The sequence below is a fragment of the Peromyscus maniculatus genome, chromosome 6 (assembly GCF_049852395.1).
Source record: "Peromyscus maniculatus bairdii isolate BWxNUB_F1_BW_parent chromosome 6, HU_Pman_BW_mat_3.1, whole genome shotgun sequence".
Taxonomy (NCBI): domain Eukaryota; kingdom Metazoa; phylum Chordata; class Mammalia; order Rodentia; family Cricetidae; genus Peromyscus; species Peromyscus maniculatus.
The window spans coordinates 101,220,287-101,246,445 of NC_134857.1; the positions used below are offsets into that span (position 1 = coordinate 101,220,287).

General features: G+C 47.4%; 1 long non-coding RNA gene across 1 annotated transcript; it reads right to left on the reverse strand.

The window, feature by feature from the left end:
* Positions 1 to 897: 897 nt before the first annotated feature.
* LOC121830316 (uncharacterized) lies at positions 898 to 8,283 on the reverse strand. Its single transcript, XR_013052339.1, has 4 exons — positions 7,544 to 8,283; positions 6,735 to 6,929; positions 4,942 to 5,147; positions 898 to 4,318 (listed from the first exon to the last, which is right to left on the reverse strand). It is a non-coding gene; the product is annotated as an uncharacterized LOC121830316 (long non-coding RNA).
* Between the last annotated feature and the right edge of the window lie 17,876 nt (positions 8,284 to 26,159).

Consider the following 26,159-nt stretch of genomic DNA (forward strand, 5'->3'; position numbering starts at 1 on the left):
CCCTGATTGAAATCCAAATTAACTCACTTTGGAGAAATTGATAAGCTAATGTCAAGAATCATATGAAAATTTAAGAAACCCAGAATAGCCAAACTCATCTGGAACGAGAACAGGTTTTTGAAGATAGATACTTCCTAGTTTCAAAATTAAATGCAAAATCTACATGACCAAGCCAGTGTGGTTCTGGTACAAGGATAACCATACACATGCATGGGAGAGAATTTAATGTATAGAAACAAATCTTCACATTGACGGTCAATTAATAGTTGATTTTCAAAGGGGGAAGTTCTTGAGGCAAGTCAACTATTTTCTGGAAGGGTGAAGCCATGCTCATGTGGCCAGAAGCTGTGTGAGCAGAGGTGACGTCTCATCTAGAACATGACATCACCACTAGAACGGAGCCGAGTGAAAGCGGTTGTTAGACGTCAACAAGATTCAGCCCAGGGAGAGAGCTGAGGGCAACACACGCTCTCCGTCCAAGAGAAGGAACAAGATGAGAGAGTGACCTCTCAGAGTGGCAAGGCCACCACAGTTTCTTTGTCACCGTGAAGCGGGATAGAAAGACAGGGGAAAGTGTGGGGACGGCAGAGGGAAATGAACCCCTCGCCCACTCCAGAGACTGGGTGGAACCTCGTTCCCACAAAATAACAGCACTGGCTATAAAGGTCACTGGCATAGGGATAATGTTCCTTTTATAGAGAGAGATTTTCAACTAAGATTGTTCAAATAGCAATGAAACATCCTAAAAGCCTGAACATTGGTAAACTTGTGTGTGGTCTTTTTTTTTTCATTTTTTAAATTTATTTATTAAATTTATTTTTACATATCAGCCACGGATTCCCTTGTTCTCCCCCTCTCACCTCCACCCCCTGCCTTCCTCCCAGCCCACCCCCCATTCCCATCTCCTCCAAGGCAAAGACTCCCCTTGTGTGTGGTCTTAATTGTCTCCAAGAAGCTTTCTGGAAATCTCACAAACAAGACTATTAACTTTAGTTTATAGTTGAGACATTTTAACTCCTCCTACAAATCTTGTGATCTAGAACTTTACCTCATCAGCTGAAATACTGTGTATTTCACCCCAGAAACCATCCTATGATTTCATCTAGCTTCCTCAGCAAGCCTCTAAAGATGCCACTCTAGAAACCACCAAAATTGCACACAGCAGACCACAAAACAGTGATTCCCAACCTATGGGTCGTGACCCCTCGAGGATGGAACAACCCTTTCACAAGGGTCACATATCAGATAACCTGCATATCAGGTACTTACATTACAGTTCATAACAGCAGCAAAACTACAGTTGTGAAGTAGCAATGAAAATAATCGTATGGTTAGGGGGTCACCACAACACGAGGAACTGTATATTAAAGGGTCGCAGCGTTAGGAAGGCTGAGATCCTCTGCTATAAAGACACCTAAGCAGACTCTCTAGGGAAGCCTTGCTTGGCTATCTTATCCTTCCCCTTAGTGCCCTGCTCAAATTCCTGTTAAAACGTCTTCGTAATAAACTCCAACTTTGCTTCATTCAGGCTCTTACTTAAAATTCCTAGCAGCAAAGTCAAGAATCCCAGCTACCCCTGGGGAGGAGGTTATGGAAAAGAGCACCCCAGGATGCTCCAGGTGGCAGCTGTGTCTCCAACCCATACCTCACTGCCGCTGACAGCCCTGGTGCCCCCCCCCCACAGGCTGTGACACGAGCTAAGAGTAGGGGGTGCCCTGTGCTAAGACTGTCGACGTGACTCCCGGCAAGCAGTGTGCAGAATTTCTCCCTGAAGCTATTGACTTCCTCTGGCTTGCTGCCTTGTCCCATCACTCCACCTGGTATGTAGTTGGTGTCCTACTGTCTGTCCAGGTCATCCCTTGAATGCTCTGCCTGAGGGCATCTGAGCCTCGGGGCACACCCTGCCACCATCATAGCTGGCCTCTCGAGCAGGGTCGGCAAATGATGAGTCGGGCCTTGTGGAGCCCCTGACTCTTGGCCTTGTCTGTACCCTATTCTGCTCTCACAGTGTCCTAATAGAGAGAGGAATACATGTCTCTTCCCCCTGAGAAAACAAGAACAGGAGGCTTAAAGTCATGTAAACAACAGGGAGAGGCTGGGTCCAAGCACCAGGACTTCTAATAGTTCCCGTTACTTTGGGTAGGAATCGTCATGCCCTAGTTTGGTTCTTCGTTGCTGTGGATATACATCGTGATCAAAAGCAACTTGGGGAGGAACGGCTCCGTTCAGCCTACATATCCTGATCAGAGTTCACCACTGAGGGAAACCAGGGAAGGGAATCAAGACGGAGAAGAGGCAGGAACCTTGGAGGGATGCTGCCTACTGGCTTGCTCCATCCGCCTTGTTCGGCCACCTTTCTTATATAAACCAGGACCACCTGCCTAGGAGTGACATCGCCATAGTGGGCTGGGCCCTCCCATACCCATCATTCATCAATAGAATACCCCACAGATTTACTGACAAGCCAATCTGAGGGCGGCAATTTCTCAGCTGAGGTTCCCTCTTCCCGGATGCGGCTAGCATGTGTCAAGTGGACAAAAACTTACCAGCACATTTCCCTATGCACTCATCCCTGAAACACTGTGAAAAATTTGTTGTGCCAGCTTGCAGGCCACCTGAATGCTTGAACACCAGAAACAGCTCCTCTTTGTTGGAAACGTGTGCATTGGCTTGCTATCTAAGCACAGACACAGATGGCTGTTTTTCTGTTTATGAAAGCAATGGTGCTTGTTATGGAAAACACTTTGAGAATGGATGTGTGCATTTCCGTGCTTCAGAAGGAAGGTCTTGAGTCCATCTTTGGGGGAAGGTGACCTCATCTTAGATGAATGGATATTTGGGGGTCAAGGTCATGGTGTGTGGTGTTCTGAGGGAGGATGGCTCTTTTTCTCCAAGAGAGTAAACAAGTCATTGAATTCTTAAGTGTTCGGGTTCTGCTTTAACGGGGCCATCATGTCCTGTTCAGAAGACCACTGAGCCTTATTGCTTAAGGATAGAAACAGAATGAGAGCTTTTGTGCAGAAGAGCCGGCAGGGTACTCTGCCAGAGAGAAAAAGTACCTACATCCACAACTTCAGGTGGGCAGACGGCAGGGCTGCTGTTTTTGAGGTGTCCCTCCCAGGAGTGGGGCTTGGAGAAAGAGTACTGTAGGAGAACAGCCAAGGGCTGTGCTGGACCACATGCTTGCCCTCATCCCACCATAGGGCAACCCAACCTGAGGATGGGTCAGCACTCTGGTTGAGGTGAGAACTCTCAGCCCCATGGAAGCCTTGTGTTTTATCCGGGTTCAGCTTAGCTCATCGTTCTGGAACACACACGAAGTCCAGTAAGCAAGATCTAATGTAGGGTATCCAAGATCCCACTTACATATCTAGGGGCCAGTCAACAACTGGTAACACACCCTGAGTCAGAAACAGAGGTGACTAGACACCAGTCTTCCAAGAGCCAGCCAAGCTGCAAGAATGCTGGTTTGCCTCTCTCCTCCTGGGAGGGAGCACAAAGGCGAAGGTTAGGGTCTAATCTCAGCCAGCCCCCCATAGCCACGCCTCTCTGCAGGGAGGAGGAGGAGTGGGCTCCATCTCTCCTCCCCACGGAAGCTGTTGCACTCCTGCAAAAACAGATTCTTCTCCTGAAGATTCCAGCAAAGAGAAAGATGTACCTCGCCACTGAGCAAACTGTGACAGGGACTTCATTATCTTTCTTGTCTCCTCAGCTGCTAGCATCTTGCAGCACCTGAAACTCCCTACAGCCACCTGAGATTTTGAAATCCAGGTACCTTCGGAGGAAGATGCTTATCAGTTCAGAAGATAAGGCCTGGTGTCAACAGGGTGTATGACGGTGACAGGAATGGAGGGTAGGGGTGGGGCCAGAGGTTGGGGTGGGGTGGGGGAGCTGCTGGGAAGCTGAGGTTGGATCTCCTTGCCTCTAGGGGTGAATGAGGTTGTATGTCTTCCAATCACCTTGTTTGGGGCCCAAGTGGGATTGAATAGCCTCTGTTTGGCCTTCCAGACAAGAACAAAACCCCATGATAGTCTCTTGGCTTCTGCTTGGTTATCATATGAGGCTCATAAGCATTTTTATAAAGTGAATTGAATGCGATAATATAAGCTATATGTGATGGGGGAGTCAAGACCCTCCAATGTTGCCTATGTCCTAATCCCAGAACCTGTGAACATGGCAGGTTGTGTGGAAGAAGGGAAATAAGGTTGCTGGTGAAATTAAGGTTACAACTGACTTTAGAAGGAGCCGTCTATGACCCAAACCTCACCAGATATAGAGTCTTCTGGAGATCCGATCATGGTCTTCTTGGCCTCCAGAACTACGAAAAAGAAAGTTTACTCATAAGCCATCCTGTCTACTTTGTTATCACAGCACAATCAGCTCAGCTGGTAACTGGAATAAAATAGAATGGGAAGAAGCCAGACTACCAAGCTGTAGGAGATTCACAGGAAAGAGCCCTCATGGCTCCCTAAGCTCCTGGTTGCTAGGAAACAGACTCTGGTTCTGGGTGGAGTTGCATGGGAGAGAGGGGGCTTCCGAGAACTCAACTCCCCAATCTTACAGTGGCTGATACCCTTGAACCTGCATCATACCTACCTACAAGACTCCCTTCCAGAGCTCATCTCCCAGCATGGGGCATCTCTATGTCCCCAGATGGCTCCCTGCATTGGGCAGACCCTGGAGTCACCATGCTAGGTGCTGCTGCCGTACCAGAACACCCCTCCCCCAGCATTCTCTACAGAAAGGCCTCGGGGTGCCGCCTCTCACTCATCTCGTCCAAAGGGCCCAAGTGCCCCATCTCACCAGCACTTGGGGTGTGTGGTGGGTGGTTAACGAATGCCAATTGTCAACTTGACATGACCTGCAATCACCTGAGACAAACTTCTGGGCGCACCTGTGAGGGAGTTTTCAAATGGAGTTAACTGAGGCGTGGAGACCCACCTTGCAGGTAGGTAGCGCCATTCCTTGGGCTGAGGTTCCAGGCAGTAAAGAGGATAAGGCGAGGTGAACCACATCCCCTCTTTCTTCTGTTTCCTCACAGTAAACACCCTGTCACTGGCTGCCTCACGCTTGGGCTGCCATGGTGTCCCAACCTTGGTAGACTGTGCATTCAAACTGGGACCACCTGGGAGCTCTCGTCATGAATTCTGTCACAACAAAAAAAAAACAACTAATACAGGCTGTCACTCACTTGACAAGCACTTTCACTCTTCCCAGAGGTTTCAAAACCTCAACTTTGTAGCAGCTCCGTGAGGTAAGGACCATGGATACTGTGTGTGACGGTGCCAGAGAAATAGACAGGTCACTAGCCAAAGTCACTCAATGAGCTTTGGGATTTTAAAGTAATGTTTTATTATATATATATATTATATAAAACATATATATAATAAGACAAAATTATTATTCTTATATATACAACATGTAATAAAACAAGACTATATATTTATATATTTTCTTATATATAGTTTTGTTATATATACTAATGTTTATTAATTTGTTAACAAAACAGAACTATATATATAAAGGCTTATATAGAGAAAAGTCAGTGAGCTTTTCTCTCCTGGGCCCCAGGCAAAGGGTGGCTTGACCTGAGATAGAGTCAGCAGGGCAGAAGTCATATCTTACTGGTCTCCCGACGTGTGCTTCTTTCCTGGCCTGGTCCAATGCCTGACTCTCTCTGGAGTGGGCTCCCTTTCAGAAGGCTCCGAGGCCCTCATAAAGAGCACTCAGCTGGGCAGCACAGCTAATTTATCAAAGAATCCCACACCCCCTGAAGGAAAGGACAAATCCACAGAAATGTCCTGGGTCTCTGTCGTCCCTGTGGCCAGGGACTGGCTTCAGATTCAACCCTGATTGCTTGCTTTTTAGGCAAGGTCTTCTGGAAATGGCCACTTTGTTCTGGCCAACTGCTGTTCCCTTCTCAAGTCCAGGACATGCTTGTCTAAAGAAGATAAACAAGAAGGATTGACTACCAGGACTGAGCAGGGCCACTGAGCACCTCCGGACCCATGGAGACTCACTCCAGAAAGGGCCCTGGGCTCCACCACCTGCTCAGGAAACTGGAGTCAAAGCGCAGAATGAGCTCTTCTGTCTAGAAGGAAGAAAGCTAGCTACCTTCCTTCCACTCTCTGCTGGGATGTAGTTGAGAGCCAAGGGAATCGAAACGACCCCCTGGGGCCTTCCAGCTGCTCAGTGGGAGGTTGACAGAGCTGAAGCCACAAGTTCCCTTCACCATAGTCAGAACCCAGGGAGAGGGGTGTGTGGGGAGGGTGCTGTCCCTTGAGTCCTGCTCCCCTTCCAGCTCACAGTCCCGGTGTGGTGAGGGCATCACCAACTCCACAAACAGGAGGTTGCTGATGAAGCACCCAACTATTCAGACACACACACTAACAGGGCAAAGGCAGCCTCCCTGCCCTGCCCTGCTCTGCCCTGGACTCCTGCCAGGGCTTGGGCTTTCTCCAGTGCTAACAAACAGCTCATAAGTAAGTACCACAAACTCTGGCACCTGGAGACCAACTTCCAACATGAACAGAGCCCAGGTTTAGACCCTGACGCAGGAGCTGAATTGGACTTGGCCAGCCCCGCTGAGTCTGGGTGCTGTTGAGACACGTAGATGGCTTGTGTTGCTCTAAGACGGGCCGGCTCATCATAACCAACCTAGGCCTCCTCCAGACAGCGCCTTTCTAGGTCACCGATACTTCCCCTTGCCTGGGAGACATGTCGTGGAAACCTACCCTGGTACTCCGTGTGTTCTGCTGGCTCCAGGAGGTCCCCAGACTCTTCCCTGGTCCTAGAGAACACGTGTGTAGGCTTGAAAAGCAGACCCGAGATGCTTCCTTATCTAGCTCCTACCCTGCCAGCAGCTAAGCCTTTGTGGATGCGGGCGGAAGAGCCTTCCCGGTGAGGCTCACAGCTTGCCCTGAGACCATCTGCAGAGCGAGAAGCGTTATCACGGGTGTGTGTGTAAGGCAATTGGAATCTGTCTCTTGGAGCATTTACAGCTCCACAAGGAATCTCTGTTCAGAAGAACGTGTTGGAAGAAGCACTATCTCAGGCTGAGGGGCAGCTTCTGCAGATGAAGTGTCTGCCACAATAGTACAAGGGCCTGAGCTTGATCCCTATAACTCACATTAAAAAAAAAAAAAATAGAGTCACTTGCGGGGTTGCGTGCTTGTAATCCCAGTGCTGGGGAGGCAGAGGTGGGTGGAGCTCACTGGCCTGTGAGCCTAGTAGGCAACCCCCAGACCAGTGAGAGAAAGACCCTGTCTCCCATTCCAATACTAACCAGGACTGACCCTGCTTAACTTCTAACATCCGTTGAGACAGGCCCGTTCAGGGTGGTGTGTCTGTAGATGAGGCTTGTCTCAAAGAACCAAGTGGACAGGGACTGAGGAACAGTACCACAGGCTCTGCTCTGGCCTCTAAGCACCCATGCACACACATGAGTAAATATAATAATACAGTATAGTTTATATAATTTATAATATTTATATACTGTGATAGGATATACAATATACTATGGTAGTCTGCCCTGCCTGCTCACCTTGACTCCCTCAGGAGGTCCAGAGGCTGTTGTCCCTGGCTCTGCTCCCCCTGCTCCTTTTAGGGGTTATTAACACGGCTGTTGTCACTGGCCTGCCGCTTCTGTCTCATCTCTTGGCCTTCTCCTGAAGGCTGTATGCAGTCTGAGGGATTTCTCTGTCTGTAGGAACGTGCTGGGCCCACAGCCAGTCAGGGAGTTAATGCCAGTGACTGACAGACAGGCAGTGAATGTGGACACATTCGCCAGCCTCAACAACTGTCGGGCAGACAAGGCGAGGCACATTCTATTCCACCTCCTCAAGGGATGGTCGAGGTGATCTACAAGGGAATCTGTTCATTCAACATACCTTGAATTCACCCTTTCCTCATCAGCCCACATAAACCCTACACGGTATGAAAAATCAGAAAGAGGAACATTTAAGCAAGAGTAACTCCTCCAGTGTGGCATTAGGTTTAAATCCAGGAGAAAATCAGAGTGCATCAAATAACTTGAGTGGGCAGTAGCCTCTTATCGCTGTGTCTGGGTAAATAATTATCAAGTATTTCATGCTGGAGGCCAAGAATGGAAAATTTGCCTTATCTGTCCTTGCTTGTTCAGTGTATGTGGCACCTGGTAGGTTCCCAATAAATGAGAACTCGGGGAAGTGGGAGGGGGTGCCTCTGTGGCGACCCTCTTCTATCTCCCTGAAGTCTCCACTAGCTGAGCAGTAGTTACAGTATTGAACTAGGCACAGTGCTATGTGACTGTAATACCAGCCCCTGGGAGGTGGAGGCAGGAGGATCATCAGGACTTCAAGATTATCTTTAGCTACATAAGAAGTTGGAGGCCAGCCTAAGCTGTATAAAATTCTGTCTTAAAACAACAACAACAACAACAAAACAATGTTTTGGCATTGGTACATCACATTTTCTCTAATGTTGGAAGAGTCCACTTCAAGTTAAAGGCTGGCGAGTCCCTTTAAGGGCTCCTAACTTAAGACTGATGTATTCACGGTACACAAGTGAGAGAAGCCTTTAGCTTATCCTCACCCTCCCAGTCCTGCTGTATATTGCTCTGTGCTGGGAACAGTGACCAAGATACTTGGTGCCACTTTTGATGCCATTTCAACAAGCCCTGCTCACTCTAGGTTCTAGACTCCGTTCCCATTATTCAGTCCCATCTCGCCGTGGCACTGATTGTTCACAACAAAGAGGATGTTGAAGGATTCTGATTGTATCTGAGCTCAGGAATATATTTCAGGGATCTGTCTTGTCTCAGCCTTCTGAAAAATAACCTAATAAAAAAAATCACCCAATTGCCCAAAGAAAAAAAGAAAGAAAGAAAAAGAAGAGAAAGGAACCAGTAGCACCAACCATCAGGTCATATTTGTGACCCATAGGTCTTAGATGGTTGGACCCTGCAGGGAGTCCCAGTTACTCCCTTGGTTTCAGTCTGTTCACACTGTCTGGGTTAGTAGGCAAAGCCAAAGACCTAGGAGGACTCCATGAGCCAGATGTGTCTGGCTTTCCACTTCCTTGGCATGAATCACACCAGGCAGCCTCACCTCCTCCCAGCGGTGTGCCGCCCCCCCTCAGAGAAGTATAGGGGAACAGCAGACCGGGGACTGTTGTCTGCTGGGACTGAGTCAGTCTCTGTCTTTGGCCGCTAAGCAGGTTGGCCAACTCACACAGGTAGCATCCTTTTTCTCTTGGCAAAGAAAACTCTAAAATAGAAGGAGGGGTGGAGGAAAGGGAGATGGGAACTTTTTTCCAGGTTCTTCTGCCAGGGAGTTAATGTTTTCCTGGGAAATGCCTTTGATGACTCTCATGTGGCTGATGACAGATTCTAGGAGGGACCCAGTCCCCCACTGGGCTTTCCTCTCTGCTTTTGTTCTTACCTCTCTTGTAGGAGGCCAGCTGGGAGACCAGCTCCCACATTTTACCCCAGGGTTCTCTTGAGGAGAAAGGGATAAGAGATTTAGATAAAAGGATAGAGGGGAGAGAAACAGATAGAAACACAGGATAGCCTCGGGAGGGCCTGGATTCTTATCCACCAGCCCCTCCTGTCTCTTCTAACAGGCTATTTATAGGAATGCCAAGGGCTGGAGCAAAAGACCTCCCCCTAGCTCAGCCTAGTGTAGAACCTTCCAGTCACCTAGAAACCATGCACCTGGTCAAGCAATCCTCTAATGCAGCTCTGCTAGGTAAAGCAAGCTCAGATCTCACTAGGTGTGGGCCTCCACACCTCTCCTAGCCCCAATCCTCAGTTCCCTCACTTTTATACATGGATACTTTCAGTTGAGCCCAGGAAATTGAATGGGGTAACAGGGCTCCAAACCTTAACACAACTGACTCCATAATGGAAGTACTATTCAGGCCATAAAACTCAGCACATAGACAATACCACCTTCCAAAACGGAAACAAAGACCTAATCCATCAAAGTCCATAGTTCTGGGAAAGTCTCTAAATGTACCAACTTTGGGTTTTTTGGCTCCTGTAGTTCTGCATCTGGCTAACTGTTCTTGTTAACTGAAGTGTCTCAACCCAGAACATTGTTTTTGTGCTTAAAAGCTCACTCTGAGAAAGGCTTGGTGGCTACACTGGGATTCGAACACCTAGTGTAGTTGCTGGCTGGCAAATAAAGACTTTCTGTTGGCTTAAACCCATGTCCAAGCAATCTTCTCTGATGGATACCCCACAACACTGGGACCTATGGATTCAAATTTAAAAGAAAATCCATGAACAGATTAAAGACTAGATATATTCACACATACAGTCGCTTTGATCCCAGGACCAGTGCCTTCAATGCAGCTCAGAGGTCCACTTCAACATTCAAGGGCAGGCCCAGCTCCAAGTGTGCCATCTCAGGAGGAATTCCCATGGTATTCTCAAGCAAGCACTTATGTGTGAGCCCTTGAACCTAAAGCTGACTCTCCAGTACTGCAGGTAAAGCTGCTGGAGAAAACGGGGTCCAATCCCTTGCTCTCGGCTTTGGCAGCTTTGAGTGGGTAGCTCCTCCCAGTCAGCTGGGCTTGCTACACCCTATCTATCCTAAGACCGGTTCTTGGCCTGATTTAATCCTCTCCTCGCTGTTTGAGAAGATTCAAAGAGCATCACAAGAGGCCAGCTTTGGCCACAAACAGAATACTGTACAGGTCCGGGGACTCAACGTGTGCAAGATATTGGGCATGCACCAAGAGGTGACAGCCTTGTGGTCTCACGGAAGTGACTTAAACAGTGGCACCCACCAGTCATAACACACATTAGCTGGCTGTCCGCATCATTGGGTCAGCACAGTGTGTTACCAGCTGTGACCTTCACCAACACTGTGACCTTGAGCAAGACAAACACATCCCTGGGCTTTTCAGATTTCTAGCTATAATGCCTCCTCACTAAACCCTGCAGAAGTACCAAATGAAGTCACAGTGGAGGAGAGCTATCTGTGAGCTATCACAGAGTCTCAGATGTCCAACACCTGGCAGCCATTGTGACCGACAACTGAAGTGTAATACTAGTTTCCAGAGTTCTTCGTTGTTTCTCCAATGGTGAGTTTACCCAAGAGGTGTTTTTTTGTTTTTGTTTTTGTTTTGTTTTTTGTACATGAGGCAAGATAGCACACAACAGGAAATGGTTTTTGCTCTATAGGACAATTTCCTTCAAGAAAGAAAAAAGTGTGGCTTTGAAAGTCAGTACAAATTTTGGAGAAATTATTTCATAAAACTTCCTTAAATGGCTTTTATTCATGTTTTAAAATAATTAGCTATAATGTGCATACCTATGGTTCCTTCTGGGATATTTCCATAGAGATAGTAATTAAGAGAAAACTTCCATAAATGTACAGCATGTTTGGATTGGTCTTTAGAGGTACAAGCATAATGAAGGAACCTTCAGGAGAAGAACTTTGCCCCTGGATCTGTACTGGCATTCTGAAGCCTGACTATGACCCTCTGCAAGGATATACTTGCTCCTGAGAAATTCTGCAGGCCCCTAGTCAGGTGCAGTTGGCCCGAGAAAGCACATGATCAGTGTTATTCCACTCGCCTGGACAGCTAGCCTCATCACTGCCGTAACAGTTAAGCAAGGGGCCGTTTCTGAGTTGATCGATCTTCCTGAACTCCCTGTCTGACAATGGGAATGGGAATGTTTTGCAATGGGAAGACTTGGGAAGGCGTTGAGGTAGCCGGCTCTCCTGTCCGGTTCTGCTGTTCCTTGGCTGTGTGATGTTGACTGACAGCCTTGCAGCCTCATCCAGCAGCTTTATTAATGGAAGCACCTGTTAGATGCAGGGGCTGCCTCCCAAGAGTGAACAGTCAGTTCTATTTCCAACTCCTGGTGTCCTGGTGGATGTGGAGAGTGAGGCTGGGGACAGGCTGGGCAGCTGCGGAGAGCCATGGCAGGTAGGTACTGGTGTCAAGAGCTCATTCAGAGACCATTTCCTGATTCTGTTCCACCCCAGGGCATACACCAGGGAGGTGCAGATGACTGTGTAATAGGTTGGCATTTGCTGAGGATCTTCCACAGAACAGTGGGCTGAAGGGCCGTGTTGTAGAGGGTACAGAAGTGGACCCTTGTCCTCAAGAAGGTCAGAGACCACATAGCAGCTCTTACCTGCAGCAAGCCTTGTGTGAATAGCTGCTTCCCTATAGCAGAGACGATCAAATCTGCCTGGCTTAATACAGGAGTTCAATGTAATTGACATTAAGCTTACTTTAAAAAAAAAATCACAGATTGGATTGTTGTTAAGTAATAAGTATGATATGCTAAGTTCCCGGCACATGTTTTCTTTTAAAGGGAAATTAGTAGTATCCAACAGAATGTTAAATATGTAAGTCTTTGAACCTGGAAAATTTGATCCAATACCCTTCTAAAGGAAGATATGAGTGTGCAGACGTCCAGTGCAGTGACATTTACCTAAATGTTCATTAACTAGGAGATGATTAGAGCAAGCATGCACACTGCCATTTAAGATAATTAAATAGATTAAATAGAGCTGGGCGGTGATGGTGCATGCCTTTAATCCCAGCACTACCGAGGCAGAGGCAGAGGTAGGTGGATCTCTGAAGTCAAGGCCACCCTGGTCTACAGAGTGAGTTCCAGGACAATCAGGGCTACACAGAGAAACCCTGTCTCAATATATATATTGAGACTGTCAGGTCCAGTGGAAACTCCATTTCCCCAAATTCTGGCGGTTAGACAAAAGTCAACATTTCTAAGAAATTTGTGAAGCCAATTCCCCTCTACTCAAGGAACCCTTTCCCTTATCACTGGCAGAAGGGACAAATGGCGATCTGAGTGCTTATTAACTTACCAAAGTGCAGCTAGCCTCCAGGCTCCCTCAGTCTGCTGGCCCTGTTCAGCCTGCTGCTTTCTCTACCTGCTCGGGACTCTTCCAAAGGCCTCTGGCTGTTCTCTCCCTCTTATCTGCAATTAAAACCTTCCCCTTACCCATACTATGGAGTGGTTGGGTCATCAATTAACACTATGACTATCACTACTAATCCATCACTAATATTAGTAATATTGTTAGCTATTACTATAAAAGCATCACCAGCCAGTGGGCCAGTGTTATGATGTGTCTGAGACAGACACAAAAGAAGGACTGGAGGGCAGAGTCCATCAGGGGACACGTGTGTCCCACCTCTTTCTGTGTCTCTGAAGAATCCCCAGAAGCACCTCAGGGGGGCTCTAGAACAGGAAACACAAGCCTTGGGAATGTGATTTTTTTTTTTTTTATTATTGTGGTTAATTGCTTACTGCAAAGCACACAGCCTCAAGACTGAGCTGCTGAGGAGGCAAGCCCGGGTTTCTTTGTAAGGCTCCAGCAAACAGAATGGCAGGCGCTCTGTGATCCCCTGCTAAGTGAGAGGCTTTGGAGGGCATCCTCAAAGGGGGCTGCAGGAGAGGGCCCCTTTACTGCTCCCAGAAGAATTCCAGGCATCCTTTTGATCTCTGAAGAATCCAGAGTAGCAGGCTTTCTTGGTGGGCAAGGAGACCCATTCAGAACTCCAGTATCTTAAATACTTTGAATTCTTACTTCTGGAATATATTCCATTTATTTATTCCACATGTCACCATGTGTAAGTTTTTGGATTGTTTCTTCATGCAATTGTCTTCCGAAACCCTGACGTTATCAAGGTGGAGTGTGTTAGCAAATCTGTAATAGTAGAAAAGGCTTCTATTGCTTTGGCTTCATCCTCTCCAGGAACGCTGTCACCCAGAAAGACTTTTATTTTATCAAGTGTCTGTTCTGATTTCTGTAGGAAAACAATCATTCCATCATAATAACTACAATCTATTGAATACTTACTGCATGCCAAGAATGAGCGAAATTCTCCTTGGATTTCATGTATGCTCTTAGCAATCCCCATTACTGATAAGCCATGTCAGTAATGGATTATCCTGCTTTACAGCTGAGCATCAAGAAAGTGAGAGATTATCTAACTTGTCAAAAGTCTCATGTGCAGCTATTAAGGTAGTTAGAATTCCCTTCCAGAATGCACTTTTCCTGATTACACTCCACTTTTTCCATAGTTCTAGAAACCTTCGAGATGGTTCTCTCCATGACTTTTAGTCGTCTAGATGTTTATCTTCTCAAGGACTGAAGAATTATTCCATTTTAGATAAACTACTGCTTCCAGGGAAGCAATCACAAGCCACAAGGAAGCCCCTATCCAGACTCAACAGCCTACCCTGCCTTCCTGATTTGTAAACACTTCAAATGAAAAAGTCAGCTGCTGGCTGGGTGGCTCTGTGCTTTTCATATCAAGGCAAGGGACAATGCTTCCTTGCAAATATTTTGGAGATTACAGCTTAATGCTTGGGATGGAAAACTGTGCCAGGGGGTCCCATTCTACCCGCCCCCTCGAAAGGAACCAAGTTCTATAATCTGTCTTAAAGCTCCCTATAGTAAATATTTTTCTTCAAAAATGTTGAGCCCAGTTATGAAAGTTGACAAGTGTTCAGACGCCCAGCCAGCCAGGAATGAAATAACACAGATGCAGACAGCAGAGTGGAAGAGAGCTATTGAGTGGGGGAGCCTGGGGCTGATGTGAGACCAGGAGGTGGACAAACCCCCTACTGGGCGGACAGATAGGGAGCGAGACCATGGCGAGGTAACAAAGTTGGCAAACTTCAATGATGGCCGCTTCTTCCTCACCCTCTGGACCTGAGATAGAGGCCTGGCAACTTGAAGTTCTTGTAAGCTGTTTACTCCCCGCCAGTAGGCCGCCTGCTGATGGACTGGCTTTGCAAGTTAGGGGCCAGATCAGGACACATTACGCAACAGGTGTGGGCCAATCAACCAGCCTACATTTCTTCAACTAACCAGCCCTAACCTGGGGGAGGGAAACCATTCAGGAACTTAAAAACCCCAGCCCTCAAGAAAAGACTGGGGTTTTTGGCTTCCCAGGTGTCCCCTCTGCTTTACAGGGGTCTTTCCCTCTGTGTCTGCAGTATGCATGTGTCTCCTCATCCCCAATGAACAACTCTCTTCAAACGCTGGCTCTGCCTGCTGCTATTTACGGTGTCTGAGATTTTTTCCACTGCCACCTGTGACACTCAAGCATTTTCCTGCCTTTTAACTCTTTAGTTGGCAGAGAAAACAAACAGGATTAAGCCGCCTAAACTGTATCAAAAGGAGCAGAGCAAAGGCCAGTGCCAGGAAGAGAACATGAGCTGAGAGAGCATCTCTTCATCCACACTTAGCATCCACTGAAGAAGGTCTCGGAAGCCACGTGTGCCCCCAGGAGGAGCTACCTTCCTTGTGTCCACATAGCTCCACAGGACTCCTGGTGCTTCTGAATTTCCACTTCCCAGTAGAAGAGAACCTAAAAGCCTTGACTGCATGCAGTGCATCAGATCAACCATACGTGCGTGTGGTTTGGTAGGAAAGTCTGGGCTAGATGGTGTTCACCAGCATCACGTCCTCAAGTGCCAGCTGTCTATACTTGACAACAATCAGGGATGAAAGCAGCACCCCATGACAGACACAGGGGCAGTTAAGGTTCATTTCGGAGATCTCAGATGTAGAGGGTTTCCTTGAGGTTCACAAAGCTAACATTCCCAGACACAAAGGGGCAGCCCTCTAGTGACCTGTCCACCGAGGAGAGGGGGCAGTATCAGAGTTTGGAATATGGCCAGGGACAAAGGCTGCTAGCATCATTCCCACTCTCCTGAACACATGTGATGAGAGCCAGGGACATGGAAGATGGATGCTGCCCAGGGTGATGTAATAAAATCAATAGTAATGCCACCATCCGTCTGTTGCAATATTTCAGGACACTTGGTTTAACTTAGAAATGCAGTAGTCTCCTTGCCTGTCCCCTCTCTCCTATATAAAAAGAGGTTAGCCCGTGATGCCCATGCCAAGAAGAAAAAAAATCCTTATTTTTTTCCCATCGGCCGTTCCCTATCAGTGTAGGATCTGCTCCTGTGATGTACTTTCCAGCCTACAGACTTCTCAAAATAATGTACTTCAACACACACACTTGACAAGGCTTTGCTCTGACGTGATATTTCAGTCTTACCCTTTGGGATGACATGTTGTGTTGTTTTGATTCTAAACTTAGCCTGTTGAAGTACATGTGAAAAGTCCTCTCTTCTCAGGCAGTCTGAAACTAGTTCCAAAGTGAAACTTACTGTGATCAGACTCACCAAAGGCAAGTTTCTCTAGTAATGATGAATTCCAAAACAATATGAACGTATATGAAGGCACTCCATTCCAGAAAATCTTAGGTCAGAATCTTTTTCCTCGGTCAACATTGGGCTAAGCAGATAGCCTGCCAGCCCCGGCCCTCTGTCCCCTGGGTGTTGCGTGCAGTTATAGCCGTGGGCAAGGCTTTCCCTGATCCAGCTCCTGAAATGTCACCTTTCACTTGCATGTGTATCGCCCAAAGCTGCGTTTCCACTTCTGACCTCTCACCCCGTGCCTAGCGTTACGTTGCTGTGGCCCCACGCGTACAGAGGTCGCGTCGCCTTCCCACCGCGTCTCAGAACAGTTCCTTTCCCTTCGTCCCAGTTCTGACAGTTCCTCTGCCCTTCCCACCAAGAAAGACTGGGAAGGGGAAAAAAGAATACGGTTTTGTCCACAATGATGCCTTTTATCTGATGGTACAGTTATTATCCGTATCACTTTCCACCACTCCATAAAAGATAAAAAAAATAAAAAAAAAAAATTTAAAAAATAAAAAAGCTCTGGGGTTGGATTCCTGTGCCTCCAGAAACCACAATAAGAAATGGTCAATAAGGTTCACCTCAGAAAGAAAGATAGACAGAGTCCCTTTCCTTGGCACCCCAATCCTATAATGGTTAAGAAATCAGATGTCAAGTGTTTCAAGGCTGGTGCAGTGTGGACCTATGGTTATATATATATATATATATATATATATATATATATATATATATATATATGAGAGAGAGAGAGAGAGAGAGAGAGAGAGAGAGAGAGAGAGAGAGAGAGAGAGAGAAGTAGATGATATAGATATATACATATATGGGGGTAGGCACCAATCAAGTCAGTTTTTTTTTTTTTTTTTTTGTGTGTTGCTATTTAGATATTTTGTAAATATCCTGATTGATAGAAGAGAGCAACCTGGAAATGGACTTAGACCTTTGCCCTAGAATATCCAATAGCCTGAACCTTGAACTTTGGCTCCAAATCTCTTAGTTCTCGTTGCCATGGACATGCAACTCACACAGGGCACAGGCGGACCCAGGCAGCGCTCCTGGTGTTACAAAATTGTCTCCCCAGGGTTTCCAGACTGCAGTGTTCAATTTGAGAGTCGGCAGGAGTGACTGGAAGAGCAAGCATGCTTCCAGGTTCTGTGAGTTGTATGAGCAGGAGGCATCAAGACAACACAGGGCTTTCTTCCTTAAGGGAGCTAGGAGGTACCCCAGCAAGTACCCTCCCACACCCCTTCCTGATGACCTCTCCTTCCCTCCCTCAAACCCCTCTCTATTCCAAGGATCGGCTTCCTGAAAGAACATTTACTCATTGGCCTCTGTTACCATTTCAGCGCCTGGACCACGTTACACATGCCAGAGATCAGGAAAATATCTTCTCACTGCTTTGCCTCCACAGAATTCCGAAGCTACAGGGCCTGCCCACGGAAGCTCCATGATTTCCCAGAAAAGATTCAGGCCCGTCTATTTATAAAAGCTGTCAGAGAAGAAATTCCATGGATCCTTTAGTTTTGCCACAGTATAAACAGGTTTCATGCTGGCTGGCTCACCATCCTCCTGGGGTTCCACAGCCGGCACACGTGAGCCATTTCTCTTTTCCCCTTGGCTTCGGATGTCTCACTCCACCTCACGGCCACCTACACGGAGCCTCCAGAGCCCCCACGCTGCCTGACACATGCAGCTTCCTGGGCCTGCAAGGAAAGGCAGCCATGGGGCTGCAGATTTTACCAAATTGGCTTTCAGACCCGCTGAGAGGTCCCGGACTAATGGACTGGAAGCTTCTGGAAGGCAGGGTCCCTCATCTGGGCCTTTTTTCCCTTTAATATACTCAGCAACCAGCTTGAAAGAAACAAGTTCATTAGTTGATTGTCACTGAAACATTGACCGCTAAGGCCCAATTCTGAGTGAATGTTTAACTTTCAAGATGCCTGGGACCAAGCGCGCGCCCAAAGTTGTCCAAGGTTGTACTGACTGGGCAGATTCAAACACAGACCCGGTTGGTCACTGTTTGTGGAGCCTTTGGACTCAAATCAACGATGTGGCTAAAGGGATAAGAAGGCTGGCAACCCCAAAAAGGAGAAAGAAAAGCAAGGGGGGATAGCAAGGAAGAGGATTAGGACAGAGGCATGTGGGGTGGTGGTGGTGGTTAGAGCAAGAAACAGGAGGGGTTGGAACAAGGGAGAGACAGAGAGCCAAGAGGAATGTCAGGAGGAGGGTAGCTATCTCATGGCAGATAGCTTGGGTGGGCTGGGGGTGGGTCACTTGCCTGTACTCAGTTACTTATGACCTGCTCCCTCACTTGGAATTACTTCCGGTGCCACCAGGGCTCCTCTGTGACCTGACACCTCTGGCTCAACAAGCTAAAATAGTGCCCCAGGTAAAGAGGTCATCCGAGAGCTGCCATGGGCCAGGCCCACCCATCACCTCTGTACACCCTCCATTGGCCAGAACTGACACACAGTTGCAGGGAATAGCTTAGTCGTAGAGTGCTTGCCTGGCATGTGTGGATTCCCGGGTTCCATCCTCAGGACCATATGGACGGGGTGTGGTGGTGCAGACCTCTAATCCTAGTACTGGGGAGGTGGAGGCAGGTGGATCTGAAGTTCAAGGTCATCCTTGGCTACATATAAAGAATTCCAGGTCAGCCTTGGGCTACATGAGCCTCTGTCTAGAATTAAAAAAAAAAAAAAAGAAGAAGAAGAAGAAGAAGAAAAGGCAAAGCTAACTGCCAGGGAGACCGAGAAGTGCCTTCCATCTGTGTGGATGAGGTTGTCCTAGCAACCCACCTTTGTTACACATGCACCTCACATGCTGTCATCTCTCCATCCACGGTCCTTCTCTGTGTAGGTGGCTCCTGAATCTGGAGGAAGCATTTACTTCTCACATCTTCCTCTGGGGCCCCTCTCAGGTGATCCCTGGATGCCTCTGTGCTCACACTAAAGACACTGCCCCATACTGGTCACACATCACACATACAACTGTCATAGTCTTACCAGTCCCCAACACGCCACCTGAAAGTTCAACCAAAGGAGCTATGTGTTTTGTCCCTCGGTCCTCAACGCCTAGTCATGTCCGACACTTAGTTGGTGGTGGATAATGTCTATTGAATAAAGAATTGGCTGCGGCTAGCATTTAAAATGCCAGGATCCTTGGTGTGGCCCAGAATGGTCCTTTCAACTAAAAAAGGAGAACTACACAGCGAGTTGCCTAGTAACTCTGGAGTTTTGCTGGACACCCTCCCCTGGGTCAGGCCTCTCGTTAGGACCCTTAAGAAAGGCCTAAGTGGCCAGTATTAGAGACTTGGGGATGGTGCCAATGACTGATTTAGACTCCAGCCCACTAGCTGTCTTAAAGAGCCTGGTTAGGCTTTCACGAGAAAGTAGGCGTTTGGTCACAGCGCCCCGCAGGTGAGGAAGAGGGAAACAGATGCCCATTGTGTGAACTGGACTGCGGCCGCAGCAGGCCCGGAAGGAGGGTGGCCTGCTGGAATAGCTCCTCTTGACTTTCCATTTGGGCATGTCAGCAGTCATACGGTGACACTCTGGGGCAGTACCTATGCTCCCCACTCTGCTCGGAGCTGCTTTGAGTCAGGATTGAAGACAGTAAAATCCTCTTAACACAAGAGAGAAGGGCTGAGTCACCTCCAGGCCTGGCTCACAGCCAGAATCATTACCAACCCTGAGAGTGAGAAAAGTGGCAGCCCCTTTTTATGTGGAGTGATTGGCTGGACTCTCACTGTTACAACTTTTGAAGAAGAAATTATATGGCTCACACACCCAAGGACAAATAAAATGGGAAGGTTAGCTCATGAAGGATGAGTAACTCTAGCCATATGGCCAGGCCCTCAGATTCAGGGGGGTAGAGAAGTCACCCACACTTCCTACTGTCTAGGAGGTTGAAAAGGGTCTGGAGGAGTTGGGTGTCCACAGCTTTGGGACCTTCCAGGGCCTCCCTCTACCTCCAGCCCTTGGGTTTGAGGTTCATTAGGGCCAAATGATGAACAGAAGCAGATTTTATGACCCTCAGTGGGAGACTTGACTTCTATACTGTGAATCACACCTTTTGAAGCATGCCCTCGCGTTCTGATGTTTCTTTGCCTAGTTGGTTCACTTCTTACTCATGTCTTTTCGGGGGGCCTTTGTTGGGGGTCTGAGGGCACAAGAACAGGCTGCTTAGGGGTAGACTGGCCCAAGAACAGTATTTCCTAAAGGCCTCTGGGAAGCAGGAGCCATCCTCACGAGAGTGGAGAGAGACAGAGATCTCTTCCCGAAGGAGTTGTAGGCATGCACATCATTAATGCTAGAAGTTTGCACAGCTCTGATGATCCTGGTGGCAATGGCAGCTAACATCTATTAAAACTTAGAATGAATGCCCTGGGCCTAGATTAGAGGGCCATAGTGTGGCGGCCTGTTTGGGTCTCCTGGTGGCATTGTCCAGCAGGGCTGCATGAAGAGGATAACTGGACCACAGGCCTGAGTACAAGGTGTTTGGAAGGGTCTACACTTGGCTGTACCTAGCAAGGGGAGGTCCTTTGCTCCTTCCCTTGGCATTATCATAAAAAGCCCTTTGAAATAAAGTTCAGGGCCAGCAGATTAGGATCCAGACCCTCCCGAGGCTATCCTGTGTCTCTGTCTTTCCTCTCGTTGTCGTCTAGGTATCTCTTTCTAGCTAATATTTCTCACTTCTCCCTACTCAAGGGCACCCTGGGACGTAAAAGTGGGGGCTGGTCCGACACACCATAGGACCCCCTTTAACCTCACAGTCACCCTATAACATATATTTTAGGGGAGGAAAAGGCTAAGAAATTTATTTCCAGAATGGAATAAGACAGAAGATCTCCCACGAAGTCCCCACAAAGCTACAACCCTGAGTTCCATCAACCATATCGGGTTCTGCCCTGGGTGGCCAGAGCGACTCGCTCACCAACTATCATTTTGGTTTTCTGTGCTTATCTCCCTGCCAACACCACTAATCCTACTACCAAACTACGATCATCTCTCACCTCAGCCACAAGTGATCACGAACGCCACTGAGTGTTTCCCAATGCCGGGCACTATTTAAACCACTCCCCGTGGCAAAACAGAGAGTCAGGAATCACAATGGGATCCAAGAGGTACCACTGCCGCTGGGATCACCAGTTACACATTGTGGCGACCCTTCTATGATACCTCCATTCACAGAGCAGTGATTGAAATTGCTTGAGCTCACACTGCCCAACAATGGCAGAGGCGTGCTTGAAACCTGGCAGTTCGCCCAGAGCTTCTAACCTTTTATTAGTTCCCAGATTGACCTCTGTGCTCTTGCCCTCCTGGAATCTTCGGTAGTCAATGACCTTTTTTATATGACATGCATGACTCAAAACCCTCCGACAGCTTCCTCTCAATCCCAGCACTCCTTGGGGCCGCAGGAAGCCCCGTGGGATCCAGCCACCCTGCCCATTTCCTAAGATCTTGCTGAGTTTGTCACCTCGGGACCTTTGCCCATGCCATCTCCTCTGCCTCTGCCCTATGCTTCTTCTGGATCCTTCATGAGTTCACTCCTCAACTCATTAAAAACTGTCAACATGCCACCATCTAGTTTTCTGTGATCTTTCCATAAGTAACTGCCAACTCTCACCTGCCCTTCATTCCTTCATCTTCCTTTGTCCTCCCTCGTTGCACTTAAAATTCTAACTCTTTCATCATCGTCTTGGGTCATGAACTCTTGGACATAAACTGGGACTTTCTCATCCTCAGCAGTGAGCCTCCAGGGCAAGAAGAGCGCTTCACCCGGCACTTAGTGGGAGCTCTCAGTAAACACCAGGTGGGTAAATGGAGGTGCACTGGCCTGTTCTGGGCGCCTGGTCAGGTCTCAGGACAAGGGAAGGAGTATGGAAAAAACAGGAGAGGAGAAGAAGGTCGTTCTTGGTATTTCCAACCAACAACGTTTATTTATTGATTCCGAGTATGAGGTATGTGGCACATATCAGCTCCTTCAGTTCTCACTGAAGCAGGTTAATGACCCAGGACAGGAAACAATGAGCCCACTTGTATCAATTCCTTGACTTGCACTTGGCAGCAGGAAGGGCTCATTATCAAAGACACACACTGAATTGCTTGTCGCGGTGTGGCTCAAGCCACAAGACTTTTGCGTTTACCCCTTATGATTCAGCGGCTCTATCCTAGGGCCTGTTCAATTTATGTTGCTTTTACTGTATCTCCAAGATAAAAGGCTTATTTCTACTGCCCACCATTTCCTCAATTCAGCCTCGAAACTCTCCTTAGTGTATCTGGTATGATTCATCGAATCCACGTGGCTTCCCTCTGTAAATGCCTCTGTCTGGTTTGGGGGGAAGGATCCTGAGCTTTTCTAAAGATGGCCTTCAAGAACATCTTTAGAAACTAAGATATAATTATATAACAACAAACAACGTTTCAGGCACATGCTGGAGCAGTGGCCCAACTGCTACACGCTTAGAGCCTTCATTTTGTGCCAATAAGAAGAAATTCCCGAGGTCCTTATGCAAAAACAAAGATTTTAAATGGTCTGTTTCTGTGCTGAGAAAGCATGAATGTTTTAGTAGAATAAACCTTCCCTTGGTTCCTTGTGCAGTAAGACAGGCCATTCGGTTGGTTTGTGGTTAACCTGAATTTACACAATGAGGATGTGGCTCCCCCTGCAAGTTTATGTCTAGCATGGGAGTCTTACCAAGTCTGGACTGTGAGCAGGACCCGGTTTATGTACAAGCTCTAGGCTAACAGCTCCCGGTTATGCAGACGGGCAGGGGTGGGCCTGATCGGCCCCTCTACTTCTCGGTCTGTGCACCAGTGTAAGCCCCTAAAGCCAGTCTGGGGCTACGGTTGCAATCCTAGGTCATGTATTACACGTTGCATGCCTCTAATCTGAAAATTGCATGAGAGAGGCCGAAGAGATGACTCAGTGGTTAAGAGTGCTAGTTCTTCTTGTAGAGGACCCAGGTTCGGTCCTCAGCAACCACAGGAGAGCTTACTACGGTCCCTAATTTCACTTGGGGATCGATCACCTTCATTTAACCTCTGAAGCCACCAAGAGTGCATGTGGTGCACAGAAAGACAAGTGAGCAAAACACTCACAAACATAGTATAAATAAATCTAAAACAGACAAACAAGAAAAACAAAACAAGAAAACTCTTTTATAAAGATATTGCATGAGGCTGGGGAGAGAGCGCTGTTGGTAGAGTGCTGCGGGCCGCAGGAATATATCATAAGAACTCAGCTGGTTATGGCAAAGTCACTACCTGGAGGGATCAGGGAATTCCTCCAGAGGAAGCCAAATCCCAAGGAGTTTTTGGTGTTACTTGACTTGTTATATATCAGCTGTATTCTGTTATGAAAATCATGTGTGCCTTCATAGTTTTCCAATTGACTTTCCCCTAAGAAGGACTAACAGTGTAGACTGATCACTCTCTGGACATACACATTCCAGGTATTTGGAGAACAGCCTCAGGAAAGGCTTTCTCTGGAATCAGATTATCTCCCTTGGCCACTTTCAAGGACTACAGGAAACACCACCCAGGTGGGCGCCCATTGTTAGTCCCAGGTGGACTAACAATGGTAACAGCCCAGGTGCAGGTCTCCTGACTTATGGTAAATTCCACAAGGAGACACCGCCTAGGAGAGGTGGACATTAAGTAATAGCTTTACACAATTTAGCTCGGACCCTCCCTTTATATACCGAGACTTCCAGGAGGAAGGGGAGGAGAGAGAAGAGAATGGAAGAACTAGATGGGTAAGAACTTGAGAGGAACAAAACTGAGATGGGGAAGAAGTAGATTGAAGGGCTACAGGAGAGTACTAGAGGAACAAGATGGACAAAGAGCCAGATGAGAGAGAAGGAGATGGGAGAGGAAATGATATGGGAAGGAACAAGATGGATGAGAACCTAGAAGGGGCAGAACTAGATGAAGGAATTAAGATAGAACCTAGAGGGGATCACAGACAAGTGTAGAGAGAAATCAGGCTAAAGATGATCTAAATATGAGAGCAGAATATAAGCTTAAAACTGTCACAGAATAATAAAGTATATGGACTAAGGAGTTTTGTGTACATAGATTCACTTCTTTTCATCAAAGATTAATTATCAGCTGGTTGTAGATTCTTCCCGGACCCTGGGAGGGGACTATCGAGGGGCTGGACCCCCATAGTCCCCGAGAATAGAGTGCTCCCCTTGCAAGCATGAAGACCTCAGTTTGGTCCTCGGAATTCACGTAAAAAGAAAGGAAAGAAAGGAAAGGAGACGGGAAGGAAGAAAGCTGAGCATGGCTGCATGTGCTTGTAATCCCAGCACTGAGGAGGCAGAGACAGACAGGTCTCCTTGGCTTTCGGGATGCCAACTAGCCAGTTCTGTGAGCCCCAGGTCCAGGTGAGAGACGGTGTCTCAGAAAACAAGGCAGGCAGCGCCTGAGGAACAATAGCCAAGGCTGACCTCTGGCCTCCACACTCACATGCTTACACATACACACACACACACATGCTCACACACACACTCTCACACACATGCTCACACACACTCATATACACACCTACTTACATACATACTCACACACACATGTTCACACACACACTCACACACACACATGCTCTCACACACACTCACATACACACCTACTTACATACATACTCACACACAAATCCACACAAACGTACACACAAATTGACTTTTATTATGTAAGATTAACTATAAGTTATGCTTTTAAGGGATATATGAAACATGTATGAATTTCATGTTCAGAACCGGGTCTCATGCAAACATGGCGGAAACAGAAATAAATGTCAACTGAAACACTTCTGGTCTCAGGTATTTCGGCCAAAGGAGACTCGAGTGGAGTAGTTTAGACAGCACATGATGCCTTGGGATCTAGAGGCTGTTTTCCAGAAGGATCCAGATTCTCAAAGGCTAACGATATTGAACGGCACCGCCCTAACCAGAGACACTTGATCTCTAGAACCAACGTCACTTCTGAGAGATACTTTGGACATTTATTTCTCCTAAAAGGAAAGAGAATTTGCACATATTCCTGGACGTCAGTTCTTATCTCCACAGTGTCCTGGAAGAATTCTTTCCCTTGGGACCTGAATGCTAACTTGTTCCAGGTCACATGGAGAATGCAAGGAAGAGAGAATCTCAAGTGTAATCTTCTAAGTTTACATTGCAAGGGAGCGAGACTAATGAAGGCAAGAATAAGAAAAGCTGACCCTTTCTGAGGTCCAGACTTCCAGCGTCAACACTAGATGTGAGTCTCACGGCGTACAAAGCATCATCAGGCTCTTGTACCAGGGACTACCAGAGGAGGACTAGGAGGCACCGGAGAGGTGCCTCGGTGGTTAAAAGCCCTTGTCGCCACTTTTCCACAGAACCCAAGTTTGGTTCCCAGCAACCACATCGGGCAGCTCACAACTGCCTCAAACTCCAGCCCCAGAAGATCTGATGCCCTCGCTAGTCTCCTCAGTCACCTACCTACACTGGCATAGACACTGCATTACACATAAATTAAAAAAAAACAAACAAACTATGCAGGTGGAACCAATGGCTAACAATTAAAACACCACAACTGGGCCTCTGAGAGACGAGATAAATGGTCAGTGTGCTTTGGCAGCCTCAGAGAGCAAGGTAGAGCTCAGAATGACCTGGTAACTAGTCTTCACAATGATGCTTTGAGTCAGTATGGCCACTGGGACCTGATAGTCACTACACTCATGTTTTGTATGACATGGGCACCCAAGAGGTGTGGACAAATCGTCCATCAATTTCACAGTCTTGATTGAGTTCCTCGGTGAATATGAGTAAGATCAGCAGTTCTCAACTTGTGGGCCATGACCATCAGAAAATACCTATTTCCAATGTTCTTAGGAACTCCCAGCCATACATTTATTATTGCTACTTCATAACTGTAGTTTTGCCACTGAGTGGTGTCTCAGTTCCTAAGAGAACCACTAAGTT